This window comes from Protopterus annectens, chromosome 5.part0 (assembly GCF_019279795.1).
Source record: "Protopterus annectens isolate FY-2018-M chromosome 5.part0, PAN1.0, whole genome shotgun sequence".
NCBI classification, from domain to species: Eukaryota; Metazoa; Chordata; order Ceratodontiformes; family Protopteridae; genus Protopterus; species Protopterus annectens.
In genome coordinates, this window is record NC_056735.1 from 171036246 (window position 1) to 171052302 (window position 16057).

At 40.6% G+C, this 16057-nt stretch overlaps 1 long non-coding RNA gene across 1 annotated transcript in view; it reads right to left on the minus strand.

The window, feature by feature from the left end:
• Positions 1-16057, minus strand: part of LOC122802537 — a 108508-nt gene that overhangs the window by 77028 nt on the left and 15423 nt on the right. The window contains exon 2 of the long non-coding RNA XR_006364955.1: positions 6211-6310. This is a non-coding gene — a long non-coding RNA (uncharacterized LOC122802537). The remainder of the gene's footprint in view (positions 1-6210; positions 6311-16057) is intronic.

A 16057-nucleotide genomic window follows, 5' to 3' on the forward strand; every position in this document is an offset into this window, starting at 1 on the left:
TGAAGGTCTATCCAAACACCATTATACTGGGTGACTTTAATGATCCAAACAGACTGGGAGCACTACTCAAGCCCCAACACCCTAGCCCAACAGTTCCCAGAATTTATAAACTCAAATGCTATGGAACAACTGGTCATCACTCCCACAAGAGGAGCAAACATATTGGACCTGATCATCACCAACATGGGGAGTCTATGTTCCATACCAGAGGTATACCCCTCATTGGTAAGATCTGACCATAAATTAATCACTATGGACATCCATATCCCGTCCCCACCCCCAGCAAAGGAAACCACGGTCAAAAACTTCTCAAAAGCAAACTTCACACTTCTCAAAACCAAGGTGGAATCCTTCAAAGCCCCAGGGCCAGTGGAAAATACGGCCAAAACCACAGAATCCTTTACAAACGCATTCTATGGATACCTACAGGAATGCATGGATCGTGCTATCCCAAATAAAACCAAGACACACTCCTCCAAGGGCAGGAGACCTGTCTGGTGGACCCCAGCCATAAATAAGCTGTACAACAGAAGGAGGAAGCTACTACATGATGGAGCAAAATCCCTGAAAGGGAAGGCAACTCTGATCAGTACTAGCAAGAAACTACGATCCCTCATAAAATCATCTAAAGCTAGCTTTGAAAGAAAAATTGCACAAGCTGCTAAAGATAATCACAAGGCCTTCTTTAGTTATGTCAGAAACCTGGGTGGAAACTCCCAGATATGCTCTGATTTAGTGCAAAATGACAAAAAATAAACTGAACCCACAGACATTGCCAACATCCTGGCAGACAGGTTCAGTGCAAACTTCTCCCCCCCCTTCCCCCCCAAATGAGCAAATGACTATCCCAACAGAGTGTAGCCTCCCTGACATCACAGATGCACAGGCGAGAGCTGCCCTCTCCAAAGCAAAAAACACAGCATCAATGGGACCGGACGGTGTCCCGGGCTGCGTTTTACATGAGCTCCAAGAAGAACTGAACCCTCACTTAAAATCACTATTCAGTCTCAGCCTTACAACAGGATACGTACCCAAAGAATGGCGTACAGCAACAGTGGTCCCACTCCATAAAGGTGGTGCCACAACAGACCCTGGAAACTATTGCCCTATAAGCCTAACTAGCCTGGTCTGCAAAGCTATGGAGCGTATCATCATGGAACTCATAAACAAAGACATTGGGAACCTCCAAACACTGGATCCTACCCAATTCGGCTTTGTTAAGGTCAGATCTTGCCTCTTGAACCTGGTCGATTTCTTTGAAACAGTCACCAAGGCCATAGACGAAGGAAAGGTAGTCCACACAGCCTACCTTGACCTTGCAAAAGCCTTTGACACAATACCCCACTTGGGCATCATAAATAAGCTCACCAACTTAAATATCAACCCCTATGTCACAAGATGGGTTGCAAACTGGCTTAGGGATAGAACCCACATGGCCAGAATTGCAGGTGCCATTTCAGACTCTAAACCAGTTACAAGTGGCGTCCCACAAGGATCAGTCCTGGGACCTCTCTTGTTCGGTATATATTTCTCTAAGGTACAGGCTAACACAGGAGGACTATGGCTGACAAAGTTTGCAGATGACTGCAAACTGGGGGCCATAATCGACTCGCCGGCTGACACAAGCATCCTCCAAAAAGGTCTCACAGAGACGGATAACTGGTGCCAGAGCCATGGTCTAAAGCTAAATGCCAAAATGTGCATAGTCATCCCCTTTGGGAAAAACAAAGTGCCCACAAATTACCACATAGATGGTAATCAATTAAGTACGGAAGAAGTAATTAGGGAGTTGGGGACCCAAGTAGATTGCAATCTCTCCTTTGACAATCACATTGCCAAAGTGGTTAGAAAGACATTCTATATAGCCCACCTTATCACAAAGGGGTTCACATCTAGATCAAGAGAGGTCATTGTGCCCCTCTACTCATCACTCATCAGGCCCATAATTGAATACAATGCCCCATTTGGGATGTACCTTACCCAACACCTGCTACAACTAGAAAGACCCCAAAAGTACCTCACCAAGAGGATCAAGGGACTCAAACAGATGCCCTACGCAGTTAGGCTAAAGAAACTCCAGCTCTACTCAGTTGCTTACCGCCTACTCAGAGGCGACCTGTGCCTGATGTATAAAGCCATGTCCAACCGTGAATTAATGGACATGCTCCACCTCAAGAAATCCAAATCCATCCAACTCCGCCCCATGGCTAACAAAAAACACACTAACTGTCATGCGACGTAGAGACAAAACCTGGGCACAGTACCAAAGATGCAAAACTCCAACCACCCTTATTGAATTCAAAACACTTCGCAATTCCGTAAAAAAACTTATCACAGCAGATCGACAGAATTACTTCTCCTTACTCCAAAACAACCACAAAACCAATCCTCAGAAATTCTGGAAAGGCATCACTACCCTCCTAAAACCTGGCACAGCAGAAAACCCAACCCCAGACCCAAACGCATTAGATATAGATCTAGCTACCCAATTCAACTCTTTTTTTCACAGACTCTATTACCAAACTAACCACATCCTTCTCTAATAACACCTCACCCCCTGCTTCTGCATCCCCCCTCCTGTCATCCCATACATCTCCAACCACCCCACTTCCACCCTTCTCCTAAAACCCATTCCTACTTCTACCATAAGAAAACTCCTGCAAAAACTAAAACCATGCACCAATGCTCCCGATAACATTCCCTCATCCTTCCTCAGCATAGCAGCCGAAGCCATTGCCTTCCCCATCAGCATCCTAATCAATCGTTCTATCCAGGAAGGGCTTGTACCCAAACTCTGGAAAAGGGCATTCATCATTCCCTGCACAAAGGAGGCAATAATAACAATATTACTAACTTTCATCCCATTGCCATTCTCTCTCCTATATCAAAATTCTAGAGAAATGTATTCATCTTCAACTCCTTCCCTATCTCATAGATAATAACTTACTAACTCCCACACAACATGGATTCAGACCCGGCCACAGCACCATGACGGCCCTCCTTTCCTTCCTGGAAACTGTGAATAAAGCCAGAGATTCTGGCTCTACTGTATCTACACTCTTTCTTGACCTCTCTAAGGCCTTTGATACCATCTCTCATAACCTTCTCCTAACTAAACTATCCAACCTAAACCTATCCCTTTCCTCTCTCAATTGGTTCACCAGCTATCTCTCCAACAGGCAACAAGCTGTCAAGTGGAAAAAAGCCATCTCCTCTTTCCTTAACACACCCACTGGCGTCCCCCAAGGTTCCATTTTGGGTCCTCTCCTCTTCAATATATTTATAAATGATTTCTTCCACTCATTACCCCATGCTAAACTTATTCAATATGCAGATGATTCCACAATTATCTGTTCAGCCACATCCATTCCTGCTCTCTTAAAACTGACTCAAGACGCCTTTTCTACCACAGAACAGTGGATGATGGACAATCATCTAGCACTCAATGCATCAAAAACCAAACTTATGGTATTTACCCCCTCTAAAACCAACACCATTGATAGAAAAATAATTTCCATCACTAGTCAGAATAACACACCTCTTGAACTGGTATCTGAAACTAAACTACTAGGAGTCCTGATTGACGACCAGCTTAAATTCAGTAACCACCTACAACTAAACATAAAAAAAACCCACCAAAAACTTGGTATGCTCTATCGACACAATCGATTCCTCACTAGATCTACTAAGCTCACTCTTGCTACTACATTTCTCATCCCTTCCCTCCTTTATGGTGCCCCTCTGCTAACAAACCTACAATCCTCTCTCAAAACAAAACTGTCCTCTTGTTATAATAAAATTGCCAAATTTTCAACTAGCCACAAATCATCTACCCATCACTGTGTCTCTCTCCACAAACTTAACTGGCTAGAGCTTCCCAACCATCTCTCCTACACTCAGCTTACCTTTGCTCATAAACTAATTTTTCAGCCCTCCCTCTGTCCCTCTCTCAGCTCTACCTTTAAAATGCACCTGCCACAAAGACTCCTAAGATCTAATAACCAAAACCTAATAGAACTGTACAAGCCCCATCACTCTCCAGGACAAAACCTCCTGTCCTTTGCCCTGGCACGCCTATGGAACTCCCTTCCTCCCTCCATCCGTATCACCACCAACCTCCCTACTTTTAAAAAATCACTGCACTCACATCTAACATCCTCATGGGAATGCTCCTGCTCCCACCCCTCCTAGCCTGTTCTTCACTTCTTATGGGCAGCTTTACCATATATTACCAGACACCGAATAATAAGCCAACTGTAATGACATCTTATAATTATTTTATTCTATTATTTCACTCAAGAAACTATATATGTACTGCAGCAATAATTTAACGTAACCTTAACATTTAAAAAAAAAAAAACACAAATATATTATGTAAATGATTAATCTTTGCTTTATCTTGAACCCTCAAATTTCCACAATTGTAAACTACTGTAATCTTTTTGTTTACCAATGTTTTAAAGCTTTGTCTTTCACTTACAAATTATTGTAATTGTAAATTGAAAAATGATGTAATCTCTTTTGTAACCTTTGTTTTGGAGCTTTTCTCCCCAGGACTCCATTGAAAACGGGTTCTTATTGGCCCAATGGACTATCCTGGTAAACCAACTGCTAATAAATAAAATAAAATAAATAAATAAATCAGAGCTACACGCTCCAGTGACTTAAACCTCAGCACAGAAATAAATAGAACATGCTGGAGGGACAGAGTCATATCCCAGAGGCTCCCCTCACTCTGGAACAAAATCCCAATCCATGTTAGACAGAGCCCCTCAATGACCCTCTTCAAGAAGAATCATGACGTTTGGATGGGAGATCGTAAATTTACCCCTGGGATCTCTTCTGTGTCACTGCTAGACAGAGGCACGGTAAACTAACCTTAAATGGGCTATCTTCTGTGACCTACTACACAGAAGCACAGTCAACTAATCTAAAAAGGGTGGCGAAAGCCAACCACACTCTGGCTAGGCTTGTAAATGCCCTAGGGCAGATAGCCTAGTATCAGCCTATGAACCTAAGAATCATGCCACTCAATTCAATCAAGAAATGCACTCTGGAAACATTTACCCTATAGAACCAAATTCTTAGCATCCTTTCAATAAGTTCTCAGCAACCAGTATACACAGGTGGTAGGTACGTTCTTGGATGGACTCACTTGTGGCAGGACAGTATAAGAAGAGAAGCAAAAATTACAGGGATGCCTTCTGTTGCATTACCCCCGCCGCCTGCAGCCCTCTGGATCAAATTCCCTTAATCCTGATACTTTCTGGGGTAGCAGTGTTAAACCTTTCTGGTCCAAGTTTGGGAAAATCAGCCTTCTGCGCCCTGCCCATCTACCTGGAAGTAAATGTACCTTCTTCTCTGCGCAGAGAAGGTTTGAAGATGGAACGGCACTGCACCTTCCAGAAACACATCACAAGAAAGCATGGCTCCTTAACTGCTGCAATACACCACTCCCATAATCTTGCCTACAATTATTTTGCACCCTTCCACTGACATTCCAGATCACATTACCCCTCTGACCCATTCATTTCCATATCTAACGATGGTGGATCCTTTCTCTCCCAGGGAGGCAGCTTTATGAACTTCTGGGTCAGGGTCATCAAAATGAAAGTGATGAGAGCCGAGGCACAGGTAGGCTCATCATACGGGAGAAAAGCAGTGCACAAAACGTGACTGTACATCCCTGAATCAGGAGTATGCAGTGATATGCATGCAAACATTGGACACTATCTGTAATTAAGAAATATTAAGCTTACATGAGCATTCCACTTAGGTCTCCACTAGACATAAAACATGCCCTAAACCTGCACAGCCTTCTCCCTTACTCCAACCACCTTGTAACCCAAGGTCAATGGGCAACCTAAAGTTATTGCCAAAATACTATGCCAGTGTGATTGCTACAAAACCTTAACGGTTTGGTTGACTTATTGTGAGCATGATAACTTCAAACATCTTTTTTTTTTTAATTTATGCTGCCTCTTCACCTTCAACATAAACATTTCAGTGTACTCCGACACCAGCTGCTAGATGGCCTACAAGTAGAAGATTCTATTACCTTCAGAATTTGCTGTCTTAACTGGAGTGGCATGAACTGCCACCAACAATCCCAGTGACTGAAGTCAAAAGAGTTTTCTTAGGTGCTTCTGTAAGCCTCTACCTTATTCCAAAACAGGACACTCCTTATTTCATCTGCTTTGCAATTTTTACCTTTTGGAATTCTTTAGCTTTCTCTCTGTTGACAGCATACACTTCTCGTCTAGTTTTTTCTTCTTTCTTCTGTTTCACTTCAGATAGCTGGTTATATAACCTAAAAGATAAAATAAAAAGGTAAAGAAACTGATCTTGCTGTCTTTAAAATGTGACAGTTGCTGTTATAAAGAAGAACTTGTAATACTTAAACATTTCAACTGTAATGGCTCAAACAAGCCATTATCCTCTAAGCATTACAAAGTGCATAAATAGCATACCTCATGAACCAAAGTGAGCTGATCCTTTCAGGTTCGGGCTATAACTGTTAGTCTGATACACTGTAGGCTACAGGTACCATGCAATCGACAGCATTCCTTCTCCTTTTAGTGAGACAATAAGGATAACCAATGCAACTATTTTTCAAGTGCATTTCTGCTTCACACGCATATACCACAACTGTTCCGCCCCTACAGAGCTAATTACACCATTCTTTAAGGTGCCTTACAAGTTGTTAGATCCATCCAGTTGTTTTGAAGGTAATGGATCCATTATCTGCATACCCTATACAACAATATCTTAATGGATAATACCGGATAACCTTCTTTCAGCTCAGTTTCAATTCTTTCGATGTGTATTTATTTTTTGATATTAGATTACCGGGAAACTCTGATTGGGCTGAAGCCCATTTTCAGTGGAGCAACAGAGGCCAGGGAAAAAAGCTTCACATTATTACAAAACATTTTAAGAATAATAATTTTACAATCTTCAAAAAAATAAAACAAACATCTGCAGTCTAAATCATAACAAATTAGACACAATATAAAAACATTAGTTAAGAATCAGTTATAAGTTATATGACAAATATTTAATATTTAGAGAAATTTTATACAGTTTGTGGAGAAATTAAAGGTAGTCAGTGTAACACAAACAGGCAAAATGAAGTGAGGGAAAACAAGCGTATGGCATATTTAAAGAGAAAGTCAGGAAAGAGAATTTGATAGAAGTAAGGAAGTAAGTGAGGAATGGAGAGTAAGCAGGTATAAGGAATAAAAAGGTACTTGTTCACATTTAGGGATATAGGTTATCCTGGCTTTGAGCAAGAACAGAGACAGATTTTAGCTAGAAAGTCTTTGAGTGGTTTTTGAAAGATGGGAGGGAGTAATGACCTGACGGATACAGGTAAGGAGATCCAGGCCTTAGCAACCTTGCATGAGTACAGACAATGCCCAGCAGATTTGATAGGTTTGTAGACATAACAGGCATTTCTGGTCACTGGATTGCAATGACTGACTGAGAACATAGTTGTGCACAATGTTTTTTAGTGCTGGACTGGCAGCTGGATGCCGGACAATTTTATAGGTGGTAAGAAGCTGTGTATATGTTAGTTGATGAGGTAATTCTAACCAATTAAGGCTTTCCAGTGTTATACAATGGTGGGTTCAGAAAGGGGTATTTGCTGTAAAATTAGCAATTTTGTTATAGCATTGTTCAAGTTTTATTTTTTGTGAAGCATGGAGGTTAGTAAGGATGGCAGCACCATAAAGAAGTGTGGGGAGATGCATAGTGGCAAGGTTAGTTTTAGTTATGTCAGTGAGAAAGTTTTTGGATCTGTAAAGCATCCCTAGTTTTTGAGGAGTTTTTCTTATGCAATTTTGTATATGCAGGCCAAATGTAAGATTATCTTCCACTACCACCCTAATAATTTGCTATGAGAACTTACTTTAACAGTTGTATTATCACGCGAGATTACTTTAAATTCTGTTTGTCCATGAGAGAGGGATTTGGGGGAAAAATGTAGTAGTTGGTCTTTTTTAGGTTTGGCATGAGCTGTGACTTATAAAGCCATGTTTCAGTGGCTTTTAAAGCTTCCTGAGCAATTTTTTTGAGATGTAACATGTCAGATGTGCAAATGAGAGTGGAATCATCTGTATATTGTATTAGGGTGGCCTGTTGTGTGGATGTATAGAGAGTGTTGGTGAAAATGTTAAAGAAGAGGGGCACCAAGGATAGAGTCTTGTGGTACACTGTTGGTGAATGGTTCATAGATTAGTACTAGGCTAACTGCCCTTGCAAGCCATTTTAAGCCTAGCCAATTAACCCTTGTTACACTCAAACCCTGCACCTTGTGTTTGTAAGGCAAACACCTTAACCATTAGGCCACCCTCCTAACCCCAAAGACTTTAGCAGCAGTAGGCATACTAGGCTAACTGCCCTTGAGGGCCATTTTAAGTCTAGCCAATCACCCATGTGAGAATCAAACCCTGCACCTTGTGTCTGTAAGGTAAACACCTTAACCATTATGCCAACCTCCCACTCATTTTTAAGGTTAAGGAGAAAGAGAGTGGAGTGCCATTTTACTGAATGATACTTACTGGACAGGTAGCTTTTGAACAACAAAAGGGTGGGCTGGGAGAGACCTAGTGAGGGCATCTGAAGTAGAAGTTTGCTGTGACATCCTATGTTGAAGGCTTTAGACAAGTCTAGAAATAAGGAAGAGACTAGTTTGCCGTTATCTCTAGCTTTATTGACAGTATCTACACAGGTTAGAATGGCAGTGCTAGTACTATTGTAGGGGATAGGAGTTCTTCCTGCATGAGATACTCTAGCAATTGGCTCATGAATACATTTTTCAAGTAATTTGGCGAGGGGAGAGAAGATTGCTACAGGTCTAAAGTTATTACTATCTGTTGAATTTCCTCCTCTGTGCAGATGGATAATGTTTGACTTTTTCCAGACAGAAGGAATGTGGAATTCCTGGACTGACCTATTTAAGGATAGAGACAGAACAGGCAATGCTATTGACTGCTATTTTTATGTACTCGCTTGGAAGGTCATCAGCTGAAGAAGAACACAGTCTAAGCTTGTTCAAGATTAGTTTATTACTGAATGTGGGCATAGGTTTGAAGATGAAAGTGGATGTGGTGACATGTGGCAGTTGGGCAGGGTTGGGATTAGATGTTGAGGAATCCTTGGTTAGAGATGCTACACTATAAAATGAGACATAAACTCTATTGCAATTTCAAGTGGTGAGTTATTGGGAGAGGTGTTTGGGGTTGAATATTTGGCCGGTATGCATCTTCAATGGATGTCCAAAATTTTTTAGTGCCACATTTAGTATTATTTTGAAAGTTATTAAAGTGTACTTTTTTGTCTTCATTTACTTACTTTTTAGTACATTTGCAAAGCATTCCGAAGTTTTCAAGATACTGAGGTGTTTTATAATTTTGCCATTCTTTCCATGATTTTTCTTTATCCTGTATTAGCATTCTACTCTTTTTGGATAGCCAAACTGCATTATTTGTTTTTAGTCTCTTCCTTCTAGGAGGTGCAGTGCTTATTTGTTTTTAGTCTCTTCCTTCTAGGAGGTGCAAGGCTATTTAGGATATTTAGAAAAGTTGTATGGAATTCATGGAAGTTCAAGTTAATAGATGATGGTGTGTAGCGATGCACATTTCTGCGTTAATCATGGAAAGACTGCGTGTTGTTTTATAAATATGCTGCTTAACTGGATGTGTGAAATGTCTGGTCATATACACTGAGAGATGATCACCGAGAGAGTATGACATTGTACCTGTGTGGTTGAGTATTTGCCAGGGTTTGTTACTAGGATACAGTCTAATATGCTACTTGACGTCTTGCTATAATGTGTGGGGATATTAATTAGTTGTGTGAAACTATATAAGCTCATGGTAGATGCAGGGGAATTAGAGTTTATGTCCAACCAATTGATATTAACTTCACCTAGTAGTATTATTTCTTGAGGAAATGTTATGAATATCCAGTTATAGGATATCTTCCAGTATAGCTGTACTGTAGCCAGGAGGGATGCAAAGGACAGTAATACATATTTGTTTATTTTGAGGAAAGCAGTAAAAAGCTTTGCTGAACTGAATCTTGGTATTAAGTTTGTTATAAGGGGAAATCTGGCTAGGTGTTGTAAATATTAAAGCAATACCACCACCTATCTTCTTTATGCGGTCATTACAGACATTATAGCTAGGAAGTGTAACTTTGGAGTTGTTTATGCTGGGTTTAAGCCAAATTTCAGTTACAGCGAGAACATGAGGCTTACATTGGGTAATCCAGCAGTTCTATTTCTTATACTTATAACAATTATTGCAGCAAAAATTAGATTACCAGGGGGGAAGTGTGTGTGAGAGAATTATGTTTATGATCATTGTAATAGGTGGGGCTGGATTAAGGTGTAGATCTCCTCCTATGACGACTTTAGCATATTGGGAATTATGCATACTTGTTTTTGGTAAGGATTATTGAACTTAATTTTATTTTGGTTTGGGAGGAAGGGCAGTTAATCAATCTACATTTGGAATAAAGGTGAGGGGCAATATTAAATAGTTCTGGTGCAGTATGTAGAGTGTGTAAAGCGAAATATGGACAGGTGGTAGGGACAGAGTTTGAGAGATGCTGAGAGATATTATTGAGTCATGGTAGAATGAAAGATGGCACAGTAGAAGACTAGAGAATAAGCTGAAGAAGTAGCATAAATAAGTACAGGAATCTGTATTTTATAGATATCAGGTAGTGGGGAAGTAGCAATGAAGACAGAAACAAGACGTTGTAGGACAGTACGAGATTCAGGGATAGTGGAGTCTGAAAGATTTTAGTGGACAGGCAAGGAGAGAAGTATTTTCTATAAAAGAGAGTTATGTTGTCCTGGTATCTTCTCTGGAAGATAAGGAATAGAGGAGTATGAAAGGCTAGAGTATAATGATATATCAAAATAAGAAAATTAGGGTTTCTTTGGGAAAGATACAATGTGGAATAGACAAGTACTATTAGGGAAGGTGATTATGACTGGATATAGAGCAAATCTGCATGGGAGGGAGAAAGTTGGGAATGGAGCTAAAATTAAATGGAGATAGGGAAGTAGGAAACAAGTGTATGTATAGTAGTAGTAGTAGTAGTAGTAGGGAGAGTTTTGGAATAAAAGTCACAAGTGAAATGTGTATGTAGTATCTATAATGTTAGAATAAGACGGGTGGGTGAGAACTGGGGGTAGGGATAGAGCACATAGCCAGGTTCGAAACTTCAGGTCAAATTATAACTGACAACAATCAGTTTATAGCTAGTACAAAGCAATTTATTTATTTATTTGATATTTATTAACTGGGTTGGTCCAAATGGGCTAGAAACCCATTTTCAGTGGAGACCCAAGGAGAAAAGGTCCAAATACAGACAAATTACAGTACAAAAATTACAAGCACCAATACAGAGAATTAAAATACATCAATATATTGTTGTTGTGTCTTTCGGCTTTTCCCGGTTAGGGGTCACCACAGCGGAACTCCTGTCCACTAATGATTTGATTGGCAGTAGATTTTTACGTGCCGATTTGCCGGCCCTGATGCACAACCTTCAATGAAGGTATGCCCATTCACGCATGTCTCCACACAGAAGACGCTCTAGCTGAGAATCGAACAGGACAATGTCTTAATGTGAGGCGACAACGCTACTGCAGCACCACCACCGCAGTTAAAATACATCAATATATCAGTTCCAGAAATACAGAGAAAGTACAGTATATAAACATAATAAAAACAAATAACTTTTTTTTTGACAATGTATTCAGCAATTGACAAATTAACAGAGAGAGACAAAGTAAAACAGGGTTTTCTGTCATTTCCTGGGGCTAAATAAATGGCATATGCAGTATTGTCTACTAGTGAAGAAAAAGGGGACTGTGCCCAACTTAGTAAGAGGTCCTTAGAGTACACAGACTATTTCACAGACTTTCAATGATACAGTAGGCATGTAGTTGACTGGTTAAAGTTAAAACACGGAAAGGTTCATGCTAAATGTGCTTACATTATGCAATGACAAAATTGTCGGTAAACTTGTAGGAGTAGGGTCTCGTGGCAGAGCTCCTGCAGTATTGAGATCAGATGTAGTGAAGCAGGCTCTGAAAGGAAAGGAAGAGAAAAAATCTACTAAACTGTATTATATTGGTATGTGTAGGGTGTGTGTACCTCTTGCAGTTGCATGACATGGTGTGACTGCTCATGGTCAGAAGGCCTGTCCTGGACCTCACAGTACCACATTTACACAGTCTGAGTGAGCCTTATTTGAAAGACCCAAAAATGATTCAAAAATATAAGATTATAAACATATCAGAATTAAAGGAGACACAATACCTAAATCAGGTAGGGAATCACTCAATCAACATGGGAATGGCAAGAAGAAAAATCAATCTACTGTAGAGGACCCTCTGAAAGATATAATAGTTGTGTACTTACCATAATGTTAGATCTTGAATATCCATGTCCATCCACTTCACAGATGAGAGTGGTTACTGTCAGGTACCAACATGGCAAACACCCCTCTCCTACAGCTTCATCTCTGCCCCTACCTCCCACAAGGCACTGCTGCTATTTGTCTACCTCATAATGAGCTTGCCTACCTAATCCTTGAAAAAGAATGTGGTGGCAGACTGGCTTCAGGAGGTCAGTAAGGCGAGGCAGGAGTCAAGAAATTACAAATTGGACAGAGGCAGAAAGAGGGAGTTTGGTGAAGTGGATGGACAAAGACAATCAAGATCCAATCTTATGGTAAGTACAATGTTATGGTAAGTACATAACTATCAGATAATAAATTATCCAAGTCCATTCGCTTCACGACTGGGGCGGAGTCCCCAGCTAACATCTTGAATGGCATCATGACAGAATATTATGGACTACAGTAGTTCCAAAGGAAGACCTTGACCAAGACACCATGTCTAACTTGTAGTGCCTGGCAAAGGTATGCAATAAAGTAACAGCAGCACAAAATCAACAGAAGATTTTTTTAAGAAGGCAGATGGAGTGGTTACTGGCCTTGTGGAGGGATTTGCTAGACACAGTAAAGATGGAGAGACACCAGGACAGCTGGCCAGGAAGTGCAGTCTTTGGTAATTTTTTTTGTTCCAATTTTGCTTTGGAGAAGGAAACAAACAAACTGATTATGTTGCCTGAACAGTTTTGTGTAGTACTGATAAAATCAGTTACATAGGGAGATGTAGGCAATGAAAAGACTCTTCCCTTTTGGTGTATAATAGAAAAAACACTGACAGATGTAAAGATTGACTGAGGTTACCTTCTGCAGTCACCTTAGACAAAAGTCAGAAATTTGCAAGACAAAGCTTGAAATTCCAAACTTCTTCTGGCGGAAATAACTGTTACTAGGAAGAGAGTTTTACAAGATAAAAACTTGAGTTCAGCAGTACAGGCCAATTCAAAAGGAGGGTCAGGTTAACATCTCCAGAAAGAAACTGAGATTCCAAGGGGAGAACAAAGCAAAAAAAAAAAAAGTCCCACATTCCTCTTCAGAAGGCCTTGTATACACTTTTGGAAAGCTACAAAGTCAAAGCCTTCATGGAAATTAGAAATGGCTGCTACAACGAGAAGAGAAACCGTAGTACAGATGGGGTTTGGGGTTCAGAAAGGACCTAAGCCATATTGAATAAGTAAAATGTTTTTCATTTGCAATGACTACAGTTTATACATGGATGATTATTGTGAGGTGGTAAGGACCTGGATCACCAAGAGTACTGTATGTTCATAGGTTCATAGATTAGTACTAGGCTAACTGCCCTTGCAAGCCATTTTAAGCCTAGCTAATTATCCCTTGTGGGACTCAAACCCTGCACCTTGTGTTTGTAAGGCGAACACCTTAACCATTAGGCCACCTACCCAATCCTCTAAGATTATATCACCCCAGATGGAACTCGATCCCACAATCCCTGGCTTAGGAGGCCAATGCCGTATCCATTAAGCCACTGGGTCCCTTGCCATTCCTGGAAATGAAGAAACAATGCAGTCAAGCCTAGGGACCGGATGCTTGGGTGAAGCCTGTTGGATGGGTGGGAGTAGAGAGGCCACAGTAAAGTGAAGAATAAGTGGAGGATAAAATGGGGCTATTAGGATGTCTTTTGTTCTGCACAGTTTGGTTTTCTGGAGGAATTTCATAATGACTGGTGGAGGGGGGGGGGGTACAGAAAAAAACAGTGGCCACTGATGGCTCAGAGAGCAAAGTTGTTGCTGCACTTGGTGCTGATCATGGATGCAAAGAGATCAAGGCTTCCCACAGTGAAAGATCAATGTCTGTGCTAAATGAGAGTTAAGGGACCACTTGTGAGGTACCAGGATATGCCTGTTCACCAAGCAGCTTATCTGAATGGTAATGTGCACTGCAAGCAGAAAGCACTGCATGTTGCCCACATAGATGGATAAAATACCCTGAAGAAGGAGGACCTGAAGGCCTGCAGTGTTAAAAGGATTTTCTTAATCTCCAGTATGTTGCCATGCAGAATTGCCTTCTACTGAGATCATGTTCCTTGGACTGCCTGTCCTGAAAAATGCCCCATCACCACACACACAATACAGCAGAAGAGTCTGTGGTAACTATGGGAGTTGGAAGGGAAAATACAAAAGGGGGTTCTTATGATCAGATTCTGACTGTCAAGATAGCAATAAAAGGTGACTTCTTCAGGAAACAGAGATGCAGATGGGCTTACAGATTGACTGACTGTGGAAGAGAAATGAAAGTTATGTACTTACCTAATGTCAAGCCAAACTGTCAAATTTTTGTTCCCTTCAAACATATGGGTTGTTGGAACAGATGGGATCCGACCTCAGCATAGACTTCGAAGCTCATTGGATCCACAGCTTTCACTCCTCCCCTACCCAAAATTCCCTAGGCTGTACCTCAGATGCTTAGATCGAGTCTGCCCCCCCCCCCCCCCCCCCAAATCGGGAGTATAAGAGAAAAAACTACCTAGGACAAAAAAAAACCTTCGCAGGCAAAAAAAGTCATAAACGTGAGGAAGGCACTTACGCAGTCTTGCATGACTGACTGTGCAGACAGGTAGCAAAATCCACTCAATCGTCTCAAGGTGAGAGGTGACAATTTGGAAGGGGTGGGCAGTTTGAAGCAGACAAAAATCAGACAACATGGATCTAACTGTATAGGAAGTACATAACTTTCTTACGACCTGTTGTCTCCATTTTCCTGGTCAAATCTATGGGATAGAATCTCAAGCTCCCAAACTGAGTGGTATCAAGGAATGAATTCCTCAGTATGGTGGAACCAAATGATGAACCTGATCTGGACTGAGTGTCCAGCTTATAGTGAGACACAAAGGTATGTACTGTTGACCATGTGGCCGCAGCACAGATGTCATCAATGGCTAATCCTGTGTTGAAGGTTGTAGTAGGAGAAATTGCTCTGGTTGAATGTGATTTTGGTTTATCAGGCAAGGGTAAACTCTTCTGGTAATATACAAAGGAAATAAAATCTGAGAGCAATCTGAATAAGGTTACTTTAGAAAGTGCCCTTCCCAACGTTGGTTTGGCAAAGGAAATAAATTGATCGTCCTTTCTGAAATCTTTTGTCTTGTGAATATAGAATCTGAGTTGTCTATGAACACCTAACATATGTAATAAAAAACACGAAATCCAAGCAACCAAACTAGGAAAATATGCACAGAAAGGCAACAATAGAACCGCACACCACATACTTAATAAAATAAAAGATTTATTGAGCATGCTTTCGTCAAAAGATTTCTTCAGAATAACAAATAAATCAATGAAATTTCCTTTTTAGAAACACATTCAGCATTTCATAGGTTGAATAAATCACACATGACTTGACATCATTTCCCCTACCACATATATATTTGTGAAAACCTGTTCACACTACTTCAAGGTCAAAACACCCAGTATTCATAGGTACAATGTCCCTGAAAAAAATATATTAAATGAATAAAAAAAAAAAAAAACTTATAAGAGTAGCAACATTTACATAAATCAATCACTGATAAATATTTAAATAAAGTACACTGATTTTAACCTTAACAAAGAACCAAGAGACA